The sequence below is a fragment of the Lepus europaeus genome, chromosome 10, assembly GCF_033115175.1.
Source record: "Lepus europaeus isolate LE1 chromosome 10, mLepTim1.pri, whole genome shotgun sequence".
NCBI lineage: Eukaryota > Metazoa > Chordata > Mammalia > Lagomorpha > Leporidae > Lepus > Lepus europaeus.
Window position 1 is genome coordinate 77,882,625 of NC_084836.1, and position 20,251 is coordinate 77,902,875.

A 20,251-nucleotide genomic window follows, 5' to 3' on the forward strand; every position below is an offset into this window, starting at 1 on the left:
CTGGATACTCAGGGGACTCCAGTGCCTCTGGAGCTAGAAGAAAGGCTGCCCAGGGCAGTGATGTTTCTGCAAGGGGAGAAAATGTCAGCGCATCCGCCCTTCCTGCTCCCTGTACCCAACAAAAGTGCCCATGACTTGCAGGGGAGCCCCAGGTTGCAGGAGCCAATGCAAGAGGAGAAAATATCAGCACCACAGCCTTTCCAGCTCCCTGTGGCAAACCTGGATTCCCCTGACCTGCAGAGTTGTTCCGGCCCTGCACCCACAACAGGACCCTGTCCAAACTGTTGCAGCCCTGAGGTCTCTGAGGCTGGTCCTCGCTCCCAGCCAGTGCCAGCCTGGAGCGTCCTCTCAGTGTGGCCCAGCCCTGACAAACTCCCAAGTGCCCACACACCAGCCCAGCCCTCCTCACCTTCAGGGTCAGCCACCAGCTCCTTGGGCTCCACGTCCTCCAACTCTGTAAGGAGCAGCTGGGCCCGGCGTGCCAGGTCCGAGAAGGGCATGTGGAGCCTGACGTAGGCCACCAGCTGTTTCAGCCTGGCCAGGTCCTGGAACCCATAGAAATCCTCTGGATAGTTTTCTAGCCAGGTTCCCAGGATGGAGCAGAGGGCGCTGGGGACAGGAAGGCAGGTGGAAGAATCAGAGGCCTGGTGTCTGCTGACCCACACTCTCCCTCGCACCTCAGCAATGGCCCCTGGGCAGAGGATGCTCAGCCCCATGTGGAGGTGGGCAGTTCAGAGGCCCATGTGTGAGCCATCTGTGCCCAGCTTCAAGGCCCAAAAAGGGAAGGTGTTGGCCGGCCCTGCTGGGATGGCTTGGGTGGCGAAGAATTCCCACTGCTTCTCAGATGCCCTGCAAACCAGACAATTTTGTCTCCCTGCTGTAGGCAAGGCCCCTGACCTCAGCCCACTAGCAGGGATCACAGAAATGTAACAGTTGGGTTCATGGTCAGCAATTCAATGACACCCCAGTGTTCCTGCTGTGGATAATGGAACCTGCCTCCTGACCCAAAGTCCACTCACTGTTTTGCACGGTCGTCCTCTTCATAGCCAGGCTGAAAGTATGCATACCTAGAGGAGGACAGGAGGTGTCCCCTGCGGTGTCCTGTGTCCCACCTGCCAGGAGGTCTGGGGGAGGGGCTGACTCCCTGACTAGTAGGAAGCAAAGCAGCACAGATACGGTGGTCTGGCTGTGGACTGTATTCTGCTGAAGCCTAGACAGGAAACTGCACACCGTGGATACTTCATTGCATATGCAGTGTGAGTGAGCTCAGCCAGCTTCTCTCAGGGGCAGAGTAGCACTGGCACAGTCTACCTCCCATGGGTTCTCAGTTTGAGCCACAAACAGCACAGGGACCACCACGTGGAAACCGGAAATTTCTATGGGAATAGGTAAACCACTTTACCAGAGAGCACGGGTGGTGAGGACTGAGGCCCAGTGCCTCATTGTGGGGCAAAGAAAATCTTAAATGAGACCTCTGTCCTGGGCAGCCCATTCCTCAGGGCTAGGCAGAGGGAACCCCTTTCTGGGGCTCCTCCCATTGGTTCTAAAATCACCCAAGGGGTGGTCACCTGAGCACTCAGATTCTACATGAATAATCGGAAGCTGAGCAAGGCCAGGGGTGCCACCGAGACCCTGTCTCGAGGTGCTGAGTCATGGCAGGTCCAGCAGATACAGTCCCTCACCTGTGAAACAGCAGGTGCAGCACCTGTTGAGTGGTGGCAAAACTTCGGTAGACACGCAAGAAGGTGGGGACGATGAAGGGGTCCCCTCTCTCCTGTGCAGGCACCAGCTCGTTCACCAGCCTCTGGACCATGGCGGTGTCCAGGATCCCCATATTGCTGGCAGCCGACCAGGAGGGCACAGGAGTCACACCTGGTTCCTCAGCGGGGCCTGACTCCAGTTCATATTCTGGACACCTAGGGGCCTCCAGATCCACTGCAGGAAGACCAAAGGCTGCCCGAGGCAGTGATGGTTCAGCAAGGGCAGAAGATTCAACACCACAGCCCTTCCTACTCCCTGTACCCAACAAACTGCTCATGCCTTCCGGGGAAGCCCCAGGTTGCAGGAGCTACTGGAGGAAGAAAAAATGTCAGCACCACAGCCCTTACAGCAGCCCCTGGTGGCACACAGGTGCTCCTCCTCGCCAGAACTGCCCACACCTGTGCCCACAACAGGCCCCTGCCCACACAGTGCTGCCGCCCTGGTATCTCTGAGCCCGTCGTTGCTCCCAGCCAATGCCAGCCTTGCAGCCTCCTCTCAGTGTGGCCCAGCCCTGAGACTCTCCCAGGCTCCCACACACTGACCCCAGCCCTCCTACCCTCGGGCTCAGCCACCAGCTCCTTGGGCTCCGCGTCCTCCAACTCTGTAAGGAGCAGCTGGGCCCGGCATGCCAGGTCCGAGAAGGGCATGTGGAGCCTGACATAGGCCACCAGCTGTTTCAGCCTGGCCAGGTCCTGGAAGCCATAGAAGTCGTCTGGATAGTTTTCCAGCCAGGTTCCCAGGATGGAGCAGAGGGCGCTGGGGACAGGAAGGAGGGAGGGAGAATGAGAGGCCTGGCATCTCCTGCCCCACAACTCTCCCTCACACCTCAGGGTATGGCCCCTGGGCAGAGGATGCTCCGCCCCATGTGGAGGTGGGCAGTGCAGAGGCCCACGTGTGAGCCGTCTGTGCCCAGCCTCAAGGCACAGAACTGGAAGGTGTTGGCCGACCCTGCTGGGATGGGTTGCATGGGGATGAATTCTCACTGCACTCAGATGCCCTGCAAACCAGACAATTCTGTCTCCCTCCTCCAGGCAAGGCCCCTGACCTCAAGCCCTCTAGTGGGAACCTCAAATGTGGCAGTTGGGGTCATGGTCAGCACCCAGTTGCACCCCCGTGTCCTTGCTGTAGAGAATGGAGCCTCCCTCCTGACCCAGAGCCCACTCACTGCTTGGCACGGTCGTCCTCTTCACAGCCAGGCTGGAAGTAGTCATACCTAGAGGAGGACAGGAGGTGTCCCCTGTGGTGTCCTGGGTGCCACCTGCCAGGAGGTCTGGGGGAGGGGCTGACTCTCTGACTAGCAGGGAAGTAAAAAGGGCAGGGAGAGTGGTTGTGTTGTGCACTGTATTTGTTGAGGGCTTGGACTGCACCTACACATAATGGACACTTCATTGTAAATGTTATGTGAGTGACTGAACTTAGCTCCTCCCAAGGGTCAGAGTGGCACTGGCACACACTGGGGTCTCGGTTTTGGTGACTACCAGGACACAGCGCCCACATGGAAACCGGGAATTTCTTGTGAATAGGAATAATGGCTTTACCTCAGAACATGCGTGGTGAGAACTGAAGCCCAGTGCCTCATTGCAGGTGGAGGAAAATCCTAAAAGACCCTTTCCTGGGCACCTACTCCTCAGGGCCAGGCACAGTGAAACCCTTTCTGGGGCTCATCCCATTGGTTCTAAAATCACCCAGGGGCTGTTCCCCAGACCACCCACAATCTGCATGGATAATCTGAGGCTTTGCAGGGTTAGGGGTATCACAAGACCCAGTCTGGAGGTGCTGAGTCATGGCAGGTCCAGCAGGTGCAGGCCCTCACCTGTGAAACAGCAGGTGCAGCACCTGTTGAGTGGTGGCAAAGCTTCGGTAGACACGCAAGAAGGTGGGGACGATGAAGGGGTCCCCTCTCTCCTGCGCAGGCACCAGCTCGTTCACCAGCCTCTGGACCATGGCGGTGTCCAGGATCCCCACATTGCTGGCAGCCGACAAGGAGTTCACAGGGGTGACACCTGGTTCCTCAGCGGGGCCTGACTCCAGTTCCGATTCTGGGTAGTCAGGGACCTCCAGAACCTCTTCAGTTAGACCAAAGGCTGCCCGGGAGAGATGTTTCAGCAAAAGGAGAAAATATCAAAGCAACAGCCCTTCCTACTCCCTGTACCCAATAAAATTGTCCATGCTTCCAGGGAAGCCCCAGGTTGCAGGAGCTACTGGAGGAAGAAAAAATGTCAGCACCACAGCCCTTACAGTGGCCCCTGGTGGCACACAGGTGCTCCTCCTCTCCAGAACTGCCCACACCTGTGCCCACAACAGGCCCCTGCCCACACAGTGCTGCCGCCCTGGTATCTCTGAGCCCGTCGTTGCTCCCAGCCAATGCCAGCCTTGCAGCCTCCTCTCAGTGTGGCCCAGCCCTGAGACTCTCCCAGGCTCCCACACACTGACCCCAGCCCTCCTACCCTCGGGCTCAGCCACCAGCTCCTTGGGCTCCGCGTCCTCCAACTCTGTAAGGAGCAGCTGGGCCCGGCATGCCAGGTCCGAGAAGGGCATGTGGAGCCTGACATAGGCCACCAGCTGTTTCAGCCTGGCCAGGTCCTGGAAGCCATAGAAGTCCTCTGGATAGTTTTCCAGCCAGGTTCCCAGGATGGAGCAGAGGGCGCTGGGGACAGGAAGGAGGGAGGGAGAATGAGAGGCCTGGTGTCTCCTGTCCCACAACTCTCCCTCACACCTCAGGGTACAGCCCCTGGGCAGAGGATGCTCCGCCCCATGTGGAGGTGGGCAGTGCAGAGGCCCACGTGTGAGCCGTCTGTGCCCAGCCTCAAGGCACAGAACTGGAAGGTGTTGGCCGGCCCTGCTGGGATGGGTTGCATGGGGATGAAATCTCACTGCTTCTCAGATGCCCTGCAAACCAGACAATGCTGTCTCCCTCCTCCAGGCAAGGCCCCTGACCTCAAGCCCTCTAGTAGGAACCTCAAATGTGGCAGTTGGGGTCATGGTCAGCACCCAGTTGCACCCCCGTGTCCCTGCTGTGGAGAATGGAGCCTCCCTCCTGACCCAGAGCCCACTCACTGCTTGGCACGGTCGTCCTCTTCACAGCCAGGCTGGAAGTAGTCATACCTAGAGGAGGACAGGAGGTGTCCCCTGTGGTGTCCTGGGTGCCACCTGCCAGGATTTCGGGGGGGGGGGGGGGGTGAGGGAGGCTGACACCCTGACTACAAGTGAACAAAGTAGGGCAGATATGGTGGTCTGTGCTGTGCACTGAATGTTGCTGGGGCCTGGACCAAAGCCTGCACACAGTGGACACTTCATTACGTTTGCTGTGTGTGATCTCAGCATGCTCCTTAAAAGGTGTGGGGGGGCCTGGGTGCCCTCTGCCAACCCCTAGTGCTTGGTTCTGGCCACTTCCAGGACAGGGACCTCCACATCGATCTGGAAGCTCTTTGGGAATAGGAAAACCACTCTGCCGAAAGCCGTGGTACAGGATTCCTTAGACCCACAGCCTCATCTTGGGGCCAGGGGAGGGCAATCCTGAGTCAGTCCCCATGTCCTGGGCAGCCCACCGCTCAGGACCAAGCACTAGGAGGTATTTTATTATCCTGGTGGTTGCTCCCCGGAGCAGCAAGATGCTGTAAGAGCAAACTGAGGCCCTGAGTGGGGGTCAGGATGTCACCAGGACCCTGCCTAGGTGATGATCCCCATGTGTCTGCAGGTGCAGGCCCTCACCTGTGGAAGAGCAAGTTCAGCACCTGCTGGGTGGTGGTGAACCTTCGATAATTGCACAAGAAGGTGGGGATGATGAAGGGGTCCCCTCTCTGCTGGGCAGGCACCAGCTCCATCACCAGCTTCTCGACCATGGCTGTGTCCAGGGTCCCCACGCTGCTGGCAGCCAACAGGGACAGCACAGGGGCCTGTGCTGCTGGCTCCTCTGACTCTAGCATAGATCCTGGCCCCATCTCCACTGCTGCTGCCATCTCGGCTGGGTCCGGCTCCACTGGAGCTGAATCAGCTGAATCACTGGAGGGCTCCCCCTCCAGCCTGCCTGCCACCATGGTCCCCACTCCGCTGGTGTCCTCCAGGGGTGTGGCAATGCCACTGTCATTCTGGGGTAAGACAAGGAGGGTGGTTGTAATCCTGGCCCTGATGTGCTGCCCCCACCCTCCTGCGGTTGTCATGGACCACCAGGTCCCCGTCCCACCCCCTGCCCTTTCCCATGGGTCACTCACCTCCCGAGTCCCCCCCCCCCACACCACCCAAGATGGATGCAGGGCCACCCAGGAGGATCAGAGGGGAGGTCTGCCCAGGGGTCCTGGCCTGGCTGTCTGAGATCACCTTGGTTTCCCTCTGAGAGAATTGCCAGAGCTGCTGGGGGCGAGGGCTGACCCAGTGTCTGTAGCTCTGGAGAAGACCCACAGCCTGGGGCTGGCCCAGGCTTGGGCCTTGAGACGGTGAGAGACAACTCGAGAACATATCTGCTCGATGGCCTCTGACCAACTGAACTGGCTGGGTCACCAGCACCACATTGTGGGTGCCTGGCAACCTGGGTTCCAGGTTCTGTTGTGGCCATCGTCAAGGAAGTGAGGTCACTTCCTGAGGTCCTCTCAGCAGACCTCCCCTAGGGTTCTATTGCTGCTGACTGCCCCCCAGCACAGATGCCGTGTGCGCACACCTGCACCCAGTTACACCAGCACCCCCCTCCCAGCTCCCTGAATGAGGCCTGGGCCAGCCACACTCTCCACTGGGAGGTCATAGACCAGGGTCAGACCCAGCATCTCCTTCCTCCAGGCCTGTGTCCCTGGGCAAGTCTTTGTGCCTCTCGGGGCCTCCCCTGTCCCCCCTCTGCTCCCAAGGGATGCCCCCAGGGGTATGGAATACTAAGCACTTGTGTGAACTATGAAACCTGAGGCCTGGTATCAAAGCCAGGAACTTCTTTTGGGTTTCCCATGTGGGTGCAGGGGCCCAAGGACTTGGGCCATATTATACTGCTTTCCCAGGCCATAGCAAAGAGCTGGACTGGAAGTGGAGCAGCAGGGACTCAAACTGGCACCCGTATGCGATGCTGGCCCTGCAGGCAGAAGCTTTACCTGCTACGCCACAGCGCCAGCCCCTTGAAGGTCAGTTTCAAAGTCACTGATTTAAGTTTTGTAAAAACAATCGGAGGTCATTCTCTCTGATGATATTAACAAACTGAATGTCTGGTATGGCAACATTGGACAGAAAAATGCATGTTATTTTTATGACAATAAAAGTTATAACAATTTAGGAAAGGATATTTATATGTCCATTTTCCATAGTAGGAAAACACACAACCATGTCTTTGCATAGGGATATCAATTATGTAAGAAACACACAACATTATCTTGCTACATGTGTTTGTATGTGTGTGTGCATTGTATATAGTTACGCACCCAGAAGAAGAGACAAAGGACTTATGTTTATTCACTAAAATTATTTTTTAATCTTGTAAACTTGGAGACAGCTTCCACAGGCTGTGTTTGGCTGAAGATTTTTCTGGAAGCATTGTACCTCGGTGTCCACACAGCAGAGACCTCAGTCACACGTGGCCCCTCTCCTACAATGGCCAGGGACATGGACACAACCCGCTCCCCGATTCGTCTCAGGATGAGACAGCAGTGACTGTAACTGAATCCCTGTGTCTGAAACGCACCTCCTCCCAGTGTGCAATAGTTACTTTGGGAAACAGTGCTTGTATGTGAGGGGGCGGTGTAAGGCTTGGGAAGAACAGCAGAGGAAGACACAGGCTTGCCGATTTGGGACGTGCAGATTATTTACTGATACCTACAATTTATTTAGGCAGGTAAGTCCAGGTAAGAGAACATGCCCGAGGAGTAAGTCCAGGCGGATGCTACCTAGGGGAGCCGCCCGTCAGAGGACATTTGACGTAATTGTGCCGGAGAAATATGGCGACTATTCCTGGTGACGTGTACTCCTGTTTTGCATAATGAACTTTGTGAACAAAGAAATAAACGGCACCATGAGAGGCTTGTGTGAGTCTCAAGGGGGGGTGGGCAGAGTCAGCCCGTCCTCAGCTGAGTACAGACGCTCTGCCATTTACAGTGGGTGACACCCCGGGAAGTTGTGATCCTGTAAGCTGGGATGCATTCAGCACAGCAACTTACTAAACATCCTAGCTGCGCTGAGCCTGCCTCGACTATGCGCAGCACACCCACATCAGCCGACAGAGGGCGCAGTCACCCAGCCCAAAGCCTGGTTTACACCAAGGTGCTGAACACCTCCTGCAGCTGACTGAGCCCCTGCGTGCAAAGGGCACCGGGAGCCCAGCACGTTGTGCCTGGGGTAGCGTTTGCTGACGATGCCAGAGCCAGGTGTGGCACCAGCCCAGCCCCTCCTTCCTCCACAGGGTCCCTTTGCTTGGCCGGCAGCCAGGGGCTCCTGCGATTTTCACAAATCCAGATCCCCTCTTGTAGCAGCCAGCACGGCAGCACAGCCGCTGATTTCCCCAGGGCTGTTGCCGAACAGCGAAGCCAAATGACACCTGCAGGAACTTTCTCCCTTCCTTCCTGAGAGGCGAGTGCTGCCAGAAGCAGCGTCTTGTGCACAGCGCTGTGAGTCCGCCCGAGAAGCATTAAGGCAGCGCCCCCACCTCTTAGTGAGGGGACTCACACTGGCACAGGAACCCACGGGGCTTGAGTTGAGTCCTACACCTTCCTAACGCCATCTCTACAAATGGATTTGCTGCCCAGGCTGTGATGAAACCTGGGAGGATTTGGGGGAGGGAAACCGTTGTCGTCAGCAGGTGGAACTACAAACAAATGAAACACATGACTCTGAGACTGGGGGTCCACGGTGCAGAAGTGGCAGGATGGTGTTAGAGCCAGGCTTGACTTTTTTTTTTTTTTTTTTTTTGACAGGCAGAGTGGACAGAGAGAGAGAGAAAGGTCTTCCTTTACCATTGGTTCACCCTCCAAAGGCCGCTGCACACTGCGCTGATCCGAAGCCAGGAGCCAGGTGCTTCTCCTGGTCTCCCATGCAAGTACAGGGCCCAAGGACTTGGGCCATCCTCCACTGCACTCCCTGGCCACAGCAGAGAGCTGGCCTGGAAGAGGGGCAACCGGGGCAGAATCCGGCGCCCCAACCGGGACTAGAACCCTAGGTGCCGGCACTGTAGGTGGAGGATTAGCCTATTGAGCCGCAGCATCGGCCAGAGCCAGGTCTTACGAGGAATTATAGCAGGCTTTGTGTTCTGTGGCTAAAACTGGAAAATGAAGCCCTCTCAATTTTGGGGCAGTGGTGGAGTAAATCATGGCTCATTCACCCCACATTATAGAGCCGTCAAAATTAAACCAGAAATCAGCCGTTCCATCCCCATGCAGGAGTCTCCAAGAAAAACAGTCAACAGAGGTGACATGGGTGCAAGTCAGCCCATCTGGGGCAGACAGAGGAGCACTGGGTCCTGTGCCTGTTCAGCCGTGGTGCACCCTGGGTGTGATTTTATCTGTGTGCCTGTGTGTGACAACCACACGAGCCTGGAGAGACTGACAAGAGCCGTGTGAGGCTGGGGACTGGTTACAAGCAGAGCAGGGGTGATGGGGGGTGGAGGAGCAGACACAAAAGGGAAGTGAAAATGAGCCGAGACAGCAGGTAAAAAACACAGCGGTCAGGGCGGGTATTTGGCTCAGCAGTTAAGCTGGTGCCCGGGTTACCCTCATCCTGTGTCAGAGTGCCTGGGTTCGATCCCCAGCTCTGCTCTCGGCTCCCGCCTCCTAATGTGCACCCTGGGAGGCAGCAGCTGAGGGCTCAAGTAAGCCGTGGGGACCCAGATTGAGTCCTTGGCTCCTGGCTTCAGCCTGGCCCAGCCCTGGGAGTCGCAGGCACACGGAGGGTGGGTCGGCACATGGGGGCTCTGTGCCTGCCTGTCTCTAGCTCTTTCTGCCTCTCTGCCATTCAAATAAACAAACAGCATTTTTGGCATGCTCCGTTTCGGTAAAGTTACCTGGGTGCAGAAAGTGACCTCGTTAACGGGAATGACCGGGACTCACTGTTAAACAAGAGGAAGCAGCCGAGTGATGGTGTAGAAACAGGATTTATGTAGCGACAACCCACTGGGTCGTTGAACAGCCCAGAAATCTTGAACAAGAACACGCTGAGAAATCTTATCCTGATTCCACCACTTCTACAAAACTCAGAATCAGAGCAGGGAGGAGCTGGCCGTGGAATGGAGGGGAGGCTCCAACATGAGCCCTCCCTCCCCCGGTGTTGTGATCGCCAGTGGGGGCCCCAGTGGCACCCAGTGGGGAAAGTACAGCCTTCTCTGCTAAGCTGCTGAGACACCAGGTGAACCCCAAGCAAAAGGTCGAGTTCTTGCTTTCTATCCGATACAGAAAGTAACTCTCACAAGGGACCAGATACCCACATGTCGGAGCTAAGTTGTACGAGTCATGAGAGCAAACACAGGGGAAGAGCTCTGTGACAGGGGCAGGTGCCGTGGTGCCGCCGTTAAGCTGCCCTTTGGGACGCCCACATTCTGTATCAGGGCACCTGGGTATGAGTGCCTGCTACTCGGCCCTTCCGATCCAGCTTCCTGCCAATGTGCCTGAGCAACGGTGGACAATGGCCCAGGTGTCTGGGCCCCCGCTCCCCACTCAGAGGACTTAGACTCTGACACTTGTTACAGCGTGGGGAACCTGGGGCCTCTGTGCTGGGCAAAATAAGCCACAGGCAGAAGGGCGATCCCTGTGGGATTCCAGTCCCACAAGGAGCCCAGAGCAGCCAGGGTCACAGAGACAGGGAGCGGTGTGGAGGTGACCAGGGGCTGGAGCAGAGGCGTGAGCAGTTGCTCTGCAATGTGCTCTGAGTGTCAGTGCACGATGGAAGGGTCCTGGAGAGGGATGACGGCAAGGGCTGAGCAGTGCTGTACATGTTCTCAATGTCACGGACACACAGTGGCTGGAGGGGAATTTAGCCTAGTGGTTAGGACCCCAGGTAGGTACCTGTGTCCCACAGCAGAGCACCTGAGTTCAAGTCCTGTCTCCAGTTCCTGACCCCAGTTTCCTGCTGCTACAGCACCCTGGGAAGCAGTGGCAACGGCTTAGGTGGCTGGGTCCCTGCCACTCATGTGGGAGACCAAGGCTGGGGTCCTTGCTCTCAACTTTGAGTGGACCTGGGCCTGACTCTCGTGAGCACTGGACAAGTGAGCCAATGAACGGGAGGTCTCTGAAATAAATAAGCTTTGAAAAATGGTTCAAGTGATAACTTTTATGCCGTGTGTATTTTACGACTGATGCCTTGGAGATGTGTTGTCCAGGCTCGGGTATGCGTGGAGGCTGGGAGCAGAGTGGGCTGAGCTGGGTCCAGGATGGAATGCCTGGAGGGAGACAGCTTCCTTTGTTTTAATACAACGTTGGCTCTGTTTCGTTTGCTATAGCAAATACAAAGCAATTCGACAGATTAAAGCATCAAATAAGGGACTGTTTTCTCTTCACGGCAGGACCAAGGAGGCAGATTGTGCATCCAGCCAAGGGTTGATTTTGTTCCTCTCTTGTGGATGTCCGATGCTGTGTCTGCGTAAGTTTTCCTATCCCGGTATCTCGCCTTGGCCAGTAGCCGAGAGCACATGAGGGATTTGTTGGGTTTGCCCAGCAGACCCGCCTCCTTCAGGCTCCTTGAGAACAAAGGAGAATCTACCCCTGGTTTCTGTCACCCAGTCACATCCGGGAGACAGGGCAGGGTCCCTGTGCCCACCTGATGTGCAAGACCAGGGGTCCAGACACCTGCTGCAGGTCCTCTCTCCCAGGACCAAGTCCTCCTGGGAGATCAGGCCTGACCACCACCACCTGTCAAGAACAGGAGAGAGGAGTTCAGGGCTGGGGAACAGCTGGAGCACCGTACAGGGCCATGTCTATCCAGGGACTCCGATGGCCCAGCACAGAGTAGAGGAAGACTGGCGAGGCCAGGCTGTGGGCAGGGTCATGGGAAGGGCGTGGGGTTGAGCTGGAGCATGGGATGGAGATGGGGAGGGACTCATCAAACTCAAAACAGCAGGGTGGGTCCGGCGCCACAGCTCAATAGGCTAATCCTCCACCTTGCGGTGCTGGCACACCGGGTTCTAGTCCTGATCAGGGTGCCGGATTCTGTCCCGGTTGCCCCTCTTCCAGGCCAGCTCTCTGCTGTGGCCCAGGAGTGCAGTGGAGGATGGCCCAAGTGCTTGGGCCCTGCACCCCATGGGAGACCAGGAGAAGCACCTGGCTCCCAGCTTCAGATCAGCGTGGTGCGCCGGCTGCAGCGCGCCAGCTGCGGCAGCCATTGGAGGGTGAACCAACGGTAAAGGAAGACCTTTCTCTCTCATTGTCCACTCTGTTAGAAAAAAAAAATTAAAAAAAAAAAAAAAACCAGGGTGGAAGGCCTGGCTCTAGGAAGTGAATTCCCGGTGAGCATGCCATGGTGAACGAGAGACCGCACTTAGGAACAGGACAGCCGCAGGGATCACAGGAGGAGCACCTGCTTCAGAGAAGTAAGGGTAATGAGGACTTAGAATAAGGGACCACAAGTGTAGAATATGTCACTGATTAGTGGGGAGAGGGCATTATAGGTAAGTGAAGGAGTACAGTGCAGGTGAGGAAGCAATGATGTGGAAATGCAGAGGCCACGTCTATGCCTGCAGACTAAAGTGTTGCTTCTCGCTCTCAACCAGCATTTGTAAGTTCTGAATTTAAAGCCAAATACTCTAACCAGGAAGACAGTCCCACTTACGGCACTGTTCTCAGAGGCATGGTTAGGTGTGATGTTATGTACCCGTGGTACCATATTCAATGTTTTCATGTGGATTTTAGGGAGCTGTCTGTGTGATGTAGTGTGATGTAAGCCTAGGCTACAATTTCATGCCCAAATCTGCTGAAGTTGGGCTTCATGTCCAGTGCTGGGGATGTGCAGAGAGAGAGAGAGAGAGAGCAAGACTGAGCCTTCTCACTGCTGTAGGTGCAAGTCATTGGGTTGCAACCCCATCCTGCCCCGGGCTCTTGCACACCTGTGTACCTGCTCTTGCCTGGTGCCCACCCCTTACCAGGGGACCATGGACCCTCGCCTTTCCTCCATCACCACCCTCACAGCATGAGGAGGGGTCCCAGTGCTCTGTCCCCATTTCACACACTCTTATCTGTCACAGTCAGTAACCCCACAGTCCATGTGTTTTAGGGGACACACAGTACATGAGCCTGTGACAATGGAGACTAACGTGGGCTCAGAGGAGGGCAGCTGCCTCCCACTCACTTCAAGAAAGCCCCCATCACCTGGTGGCAAGTGGACGTGGAAGGGTCCTTTGGGTTCCCGTTGTTTGTAAGGAGGTGGAATTTGTGTGAATGGAGGCTGAGGACGTATCCCAAAGGACACTCTCGCGACCGTCCCATGCAGAGCTGGTGAGCTGCTCCCTTCAGCCAGAACAGCCTTGTCTCTGTTTTCATGAAAATTGGAATATTTGGGTCATTCTTCAAAATTTCAAATCATCCATCTGCCTCTTTTCCCTTGTTCTCTATTTCAGCTCCCAATATGTGCTTGTTGATGGCCACAGGTCTCTGAGGCTCTGTCCAGTTTTACCCATGATTTTCTTTCTATTCTTGGTGTGTATAATCTCCATTGACCTATCTTTAGGTTCACTAATTACTTTTCTCTGCCACTTAAAATTTACTTTGAGGGAGCCCCAGTGCTGCGGTGTACAAGGTTAAGTCTCTGCCTGCAATGCTGGCATCCCATATGAGCACCAGTTTGAGTCCTGGCTGCTCCACTTCCAATCCAACTCCCTGTTAATGCACCTGGGAAAGCAGTAGAGGATGGCCCAGGTCTTTGTGCTCCTACACTCATGTGGAAGATCCAGAAGAAACTCCTGGCTCCTGGCTTCAGCCTGGCCCCGCCCCAGCTGTTGCAGTCATCTGGGCACTGAATCAGTGGATAGGAGATTCTCTCTCTCTCTCTCTCTCTCTCTCTCTGTAACACTGATTTTCAAATAAGTAAATAAATCTAACAAAAGGACCTGTGTAATCACTAGGTGCCTACAATGTTAACAGAGCAGCACCCCCATAGTGAGGGATCATGGAGCTCAAAGAGTTAGTTCAGAAAGGTAACAAAACACACAGCAAACAAATAACAGACCTTGGAGAAGAGGATAAGGAATTTTCATAGTTAGGGCATGATACTATTTCAAGTACCTGGTTTCGAATAAAGAATACGACCTGCAAAGAACAAGAGCGCATTACCTTCACATGGGGAAAATCACACGTCATAGTAACCATCCTGGAAGACCTCAGCTATTGGGCTTGCTGTAAAGAGGCTTCACACAACCTCTCTTAAATATGTTCAGAGAGGGGCCGGCTCTGTGGCACACTAGGTTAATCTTCCGCCTGCGACGCTGGCATCCTATATGGGTGCCAGTTCTAGTCCCAGCTGCCCCTCTTCCAATCCAGCTCTCTGCTATGGCCTAAGAAAGCAGTAGAAAATGGTCCAAGTGCTTGGGCCCCTGCACCTGTGTGGGAGACCCAGAAGAAACTCCTGGCTCCTGGCTTTGGATCAGTGCAGCTCCAGCCGTTGCAGCCATCTGGGGAGTGAACCAACAGAGGGAAGACTTTTCTCTCTGTCTCTCCCTCTCACTGTCTGTAACTCTGCCTCTCAAATAAATAAAATCTTTAAAAAAAATATGTTCAAAGAACTGAAAGAAGCCTTGCTAAATAATTGAAGCAAAGGCTACGAGCTGTGTTACAGCAGATAGACGACATCAACAGAGAAATAAAAACGATTTTTAAAACCGCAGTAACCAAAATGAAAAACTTACTGGAGCTTTCCAAAATAATTTTTTAAGGATTTGTTTATTTATTTTGAAAGGCAGGAGATATATCTTTCTCTATAGAGAAAGAAGGAGAGGGAGGTTGGGGGGGGGGGTAGATTTTTGTGACCAGATTCTGTTTGCTCCAATTGCCTCCTCATCTTAGGCAGCTGAGGCTGGCACAGCACAGGAAGCTCAGTGTGGCTGTGTCATCCCTGCCCCAGCTGCGGCCCGCAGACATCACATCCTTACACATGCATGGATGAGCGCCAAAGGGTCCCCAACTCTCACTCAGTCCACGCCCTTGACCTGAAGTGGGGAGAGCGGAGGAACACAGGTGGCCCCGGGGCTGGCTGTGTTTTCAGCATCATGTCAGAACCAGCTCAAATGCTAACTGAAAGACAACTGGGGCAGCAGGTGTAGTACAGTGGGTTAAGCCGCCATTTGCAGTGACTGAATGCCACACTGGAGTGATGGTTCCGAGTCCTGGCCTCTCTGCTTCCAATCCAGCTCCCTACTAACGAGCTTGGAAAGGCAGAGAAGGACAATCCAAGTATTTGGACCCCTGAAACCTTTGTAGGAAACCAGAATGGAGTTCCTGGCTCCTGGCTTCAGCCTGGCACAGACCTGGCAATTGCAGCTATTTGGGGAGTAAACCAGCAGATGGAAGATTCTTTCTCTCTCTCTCTAACTCTGACTTTCAAATAAATAAATGAATCTTCAAAAAAACATATAGCAAGACGACTATGTACAGGACACAATACTTGGTGATAAGATGACTAGGTTACAGGTGTGTGTATTTACTGTGCCCTGTGCTTTATAAGTTGAGTTTGTTCCATCTACTTCCATATAGAGAGCTTGTTCTACGAGTATGCGGCATTCAGAAGCAGTCTCTGACACGTCTCCTAATCGCATCCTCTTCTCTTGTGCTTGAATCCATCTCATGTGCTGTCATTGGCATGGCCACACCAGTTGTGTATCCCAGATAGCCAGCTGTGCAGTAGGCCGTACCATCCAGACTTGTGTAAGAACACTCTGCGATGCTCACACGGCAGTGCAATCACCCAGCCGCACATTTCGCAGCCAGTGTCCTGGTCGCTGAGCGGTGCAGGTTGTGCCTTAGGCATCACTCAGCCAGTGCTGGGCATTTGGGACAGCGGTTAAGACACCATATGGGATGCCCGTATCCTACACCCAAGGGCCTGGGTTCAAGTCCCAGCTCGGCTCTCCCAATTAGAGCTTTCTACTAATGCACACCCTCGAAGCAACAAGTACTTAGCTCAGCTACCAGCTCCTTGCCACCCACGTGGAAGAGTTGGGTTGAGTTTCTGGCTCCCTGCTTCGGCCTCATCCGGGCTCTGTTGTGGCAGGCTTTGGGAAGTAAACCAGAGGATGGGAGCTCTTTCTGTCTGTCTGTGTCTCTGCCTCTCAAATACATAAATTTATTTAAAATTTAAATCATTTAAATATATTTTGACAAGAATCCATGGGCTTTCCCTTAACTGTGGTAGAATGGATGACACATTTAAAAAATAATTCAGAGACTTTGATGACTTCCATTTGAATTGATTGGAAAAAGAGGGATTAGGAGGAATGCAATGGATGCTTAGATCAGTACTTACAGGGGCCAGCACTGTGGCGCAGCAGGTTAAAGCCCAGGCCTGAAGTGCCAGTATCCCATATGGGTACTGGTTCTAGTCCCAGCTGCTCCATTTCTGATCCAGTTGTCTGCTGTGGCCTGGGAAAGCAGTAGAAGATGGCCCAAGTCCTTGGGCCCCTGCACCAGTGTGGGAGGCCCAAAAGAAGCTCCTGGCTCCTGGCTTTGGATCGGCACAGCTCTGGCTATTGTGGCCATCTGGGGAGTGAACAAGTGGATGGAAGACCTCTCTCTCTGTCTCTGCCTCTCTCTCTGTAACTCTCTTTCAAATAAATAAAATAAATCTTTAAAAAATACATATATACATATATAGATAGATGATAGATACACACATAGGTGTGAAGATACCTAAATATGCAGATACTTGGCCGGCGCCGCGGCTCACTAGGCTAATCCTCCGCCTTGTGGCGCCGGCACACCGGGTTCTAGTCCCGGTCGGGGCACCGATTCTGTCCCAGTTGCCCCTCTTCCAGGCCAGCTCTCTGCTGTGGCCAGGGAGTGCAGTGGAGGATGGCCCAAGTGCTTGGGACCTGCACCCCATGGGAGACCAGGAGAAGCACCTGGCTCCTGCCATCGGATCAGCGCGGTGCGCTGGCCGCAGTGCGCTACCACGGCGGCCATTGGAGGGTGAACCAACGGCAAAAGGAAGACCTTTCTCTCTGTCTCTCTCTCACTGACCACTCTGCCTGTCAAAAAATAAATAAATAAATAAATAAATATGCAGATACATGATGACAGATAGATGATAGATAGATAAGAAGGATCTTGGAAGTTCATGGAAAATATGTATTATGAAAAAAAAAACTGCATGTATTTCAAGACTTTTCCCACAAAAATAAACTGACCTTTTTTTAATTATTATTATTTTTGAGATGGAAGAGTGGATAGTGAGAGAGAGAGAGACAGAAAGAAAGGTCTTCCTTTGACGTTGGTTCACCCTCCAATGGCCGCCACAGCCGGCGCGCTGCAGCCGGTGCACCACGCTGATCCGAAGCCAGGAGCCAGGTGCTTCTCCTGGTCTCCCATGGGGTACAGGGCCCAAGCACTTGGGCCATCCTCCACTGCACTCCCGGGCCACAGCAGAGAGCTGGCCTGGAAGAGGGGCAACCGGGACAGAATCCGGCGCCCTGACCAGGACTAGAACCCAGTGTGCCAGCACCGCTAGGTGGAGGATTAGCCTGTTGAGCCACGGCGCCAGCCTAAACTGACCTTTTAATTCCACTTTTCCTCAAACAGCTTGAAGTATTCTCCTAGGTACACAGATACTCCAGGTACTGTGCAAAGCAGTTCAAACGTATTTTCTCATCTGATTTCTGACAACCCTTCGAGGCCATGTGACTCACTCAATAGCTCATTAAATTGTTACTCCACAGCTGCTCCAGCCCGGCTGCCTCCACCTCCCTGGCAGACCGCTCTTTGCCACACCTCCCTGTGGGTGGCTCTGTGCGATTGTCTTCACTCACGGGATGTCGGCTGCTGTGAGCTCACCCAAGCGAGTGGGCGAACCAGCAGCCCTGCTGTGCATCCTGTGACATCGCCGTGGTCCCTGGAGCAGGAAGAACACGTGGAGCAGAGACAGCCCAGACAACGCCACTCCAGAGCCTCTGACTGCCAGCTGGTGGCAGATGTGCTCACAACGGACACTGAGGGCGGCATGCCAGTGGAATCAAGAAATTGCCCATTGGGCTGGTGCCGTGGCTCACTTGGTTAATCCTCCACTTGTGGCGCCAGCATCCCATGTGGGCACCGGGTTCTAGTCCCAGTTGCTCCTCTTCCAATCCGGCTCTCTGCTGTGGCCCGGGGAAGGCAGTGGAGGATGGCCCAAGTGCTTGGGCGCCTGCACCGTGTGGGAGACCTGGAGGAAGCACCTTGCTCCTGGCTTCGGATTGGCGCAGTGCCGGCCATAGCGGCCATTTGTGGGGTGAACCAGCGGAGGGAGGACCTTTCTCTCTGTCTCTCTCTCTCTCTCTCTACTGTCTAACTCTGTCAAATAAATAAATATATAAAAAGAAATTGCCCATTATACAGCACAGAATGGTGATAATAACTCATTGATGTTCCTGTGTTACAGACGAGCATGCTGAGGCTCTAGGAGACTGGAGATTCTGTCTGGTGGTGCCATGGGTCTCTGGGGAGATCCCTTTAGCACACTGATGCCATGAATTGAAGTGAGGACCTGGTTGAAGGGCAGCTCTGTGGACAGAAAAAAACAAGCTGAATGCTGGGCGGGCCAAGCTGGTGATCCCAGCAGGGGTCCAGCCTAGGCACCTGCAGCATCAGAATGCGAGGCTTCACTGCCTGGGCCTTGAGTGTGGTGGAGATGGCTTGGAGAGGGGAGGGCTTGAGTGGGAGGAGCCGAGGGCCTAGATCACCTGCCCATGGGTGCTTGGGATTCTGGGTGCTCCAATCCAGAAACCAGCAGCATGCTATAGGGTGAGCACCATGTCAAGCCCTGCAGGACATCTTTGCTTTGTAAAAAAAAAATTATTTGTTTATTTGTTTGAGAGGTAGGGTAATAGAGAGGATGAGACAGAGAGAAAGGGCTTCCATCCCCTGGTTCACTCCCCAGATGCCTGCAACAACTGGAGCTGAGCTGATCCGAAGCCAGCAGCCAGGAGCTTTCCCCTGGTCTCCCATGTGGGTGCAGGGGCCTAAGCACTTGGGCCATCTTCCAGTGTTTTCCCAGATGCATTAGCAGGGAGCTGGATCAGCAGTGGAGTAGCCGGGACTCAAACCGGCATCCATATGGGATGCAGGCACTTCAGGCTGAGGCTCAGCCTACTACGCCACAGCACCGGCCCCTGGGTATCTTTTCTGAGGTCCCAGTGAGACAAGATTTTGATTTTCCTCCCATTAAAAATGTTCACCCAGGTGCAGAAGGCCAGCAGTCATTCCAGCACCACCAATTGTCCCTTTCCCAGCGTGCTCCTGTGTTTCCCCTGATGAGTCTTGATGTTCGTGGTCTTAAGTGCACAGGATAAATGAGCGTCACCAGCTTGGACCAAGCTCTCTGCCTCTTTCACTTGCCATTGAGCCCGGTGATGGAAGAGCATGTCCCCGGCTTGTCTTTGCAAAAGATGCACCTGCATGCATCACCCTACATTGGTCACAGCAGCTGTCTTCCATCAGGTGGCTCAGATGAGATTTTTAGGCTAATGGCTGACTAAAGGAATAAGCCTAGGTAGGAGAGATGGAGCAGGGAAGGACAGAGGACGCAGCTAAACAGAAGTGGGGTTCAGATGTAGCCCGAGGGGTCCCGGGGGTTCTAGAGCTTAAATGACACCACAGAAATGACCTAAGACCCAGACACTCAGTCATATGCCAAGGGCAGCCTCCCCTCCACCAAGGGCCATTCCTCAGGTGGGGTTCAGGTGTGAGTTGGGCGCAGGTGCACCCGCCTGGTAAGGACCTGAGCAGGGCAGCAACCGCATTAGCCACCGCAGGTGTCCTTTGATTGACACAGGGCAGATAGCTGGCTATAGACAGAACGTGATAACACAGGGATCCCCAGTGTGTCTGTAGCTGCACCGTCCACAGCCTCAGTGCATGGCCTGAGAGAAATCAGGATATGGGGCTGGCATGGGGCCACAGTGGGGTAAGGCACTCACTGAGACACCAGCACCTCTTCTTGAGCAGAGGTTCGAGTCCTGGTTGCTCTGCTGTGTACCTGGGCCCCTTGTCACCCACATGGGAGACCCAGGTGGAGCTCCTGACTCCTGGCTTCAGCCTGCCCCAGTCCAAGCCATTGCAGCCATTTGTGGGGACAAATCAACAGATGGAAGAGCTCTCTCTCTCTTCTCCCTCCCTCTCTCTCTCTCTCTCTCTCTCTCTACCTCTCCCCCCCCCCTGTCAATTTGCCTTGCAAATAAATAAATCTTTTATTAAAAAAAAAAGAAAGCAGATGCATATGACAGAGAGCAGGGTCTTCAAGAAAACCAGCGTGGTGGGTTCTAACAGTGGAGACGTGCAGTGTCTCACTACTGCTCTCAGCATCCCTAAAGATGCCCCATGCAGAAAACCCTGCAGCCACCCAGACAGGCTCCCTCCTTGTGACCTTT